Source organism: Myotis davidii, unplaced genomic scaffold, assembly GCF_000327345.1.
Source record: "Myotis davidii unplaced genomic scaffold, ASM32734v1 scaffold573, whole genome shotgun sequence".
Classification (NCBI taxonomy): Eukaryota; Metazoa; Chordata; class Mammalia; order Chiroptera; family Vespertilionidae; genus Myotis; species Myotis davidii.
This window is the reverse complement of record NW_006285997.1, coordinates 193,685-194,089: the sequence shown is the minus strand read 5'-3', so window position 1 is coordinate 194,089 and position 405 is coordinate 193,685. Positions and strand designations below refer to the sequence as shown.

Below are 405 nucleotides of genomic sequence, written 5' to 3'. Positions count from 1 at the left end.
TCATAGGAGGCAGGGACAGCGCTTGCCTTACGGTGACTCTTGAGCACCGGGCCCCGGGCACCATTGTAAGTGTCAACAGGAAAACAGACCACGCCAATTAAACGGGGAAGACGGGCGCTTTACGGCCTGGGGAGAGGGAAGTGCAAGCATGGGAAGTGGTCTGGGGGCGCTTGTGTGACACGCCCGCTGATGACAGACATTTTCTGTCTGCTCTGAGGGCTGTTCTCCGGGGACCTGGCAGGACTATGCGCTCATTCCACCCGTCACGTCTCTGTGTGGTTAGGAGCTGCGGTGTCTCAGCACAGACTCCATCAGATGAGCCACTGGAGACTGAGCGGCCACGCACCACCACAAGCCCCGCTCACTGTGCCCCGCCCCCCCCGCCCCACCTCCCCCCCCCTCTCC

At 62.2% G+C, this 405-nt stretch overlaps 1 protein-coding gene across 1 annotated transcript in view; it reads right to left on the bottom strand.

The window, feature by feature from the left end:
• The window catches only part of EGFR (epidermal growth factor receptor), a 44,715-nt gene that overhangs the window by 25,735 nt on the left and 18,575 nt on the right, over nucleotides 1–405 (bottom strand). The window lies entirely within an intron of this gene.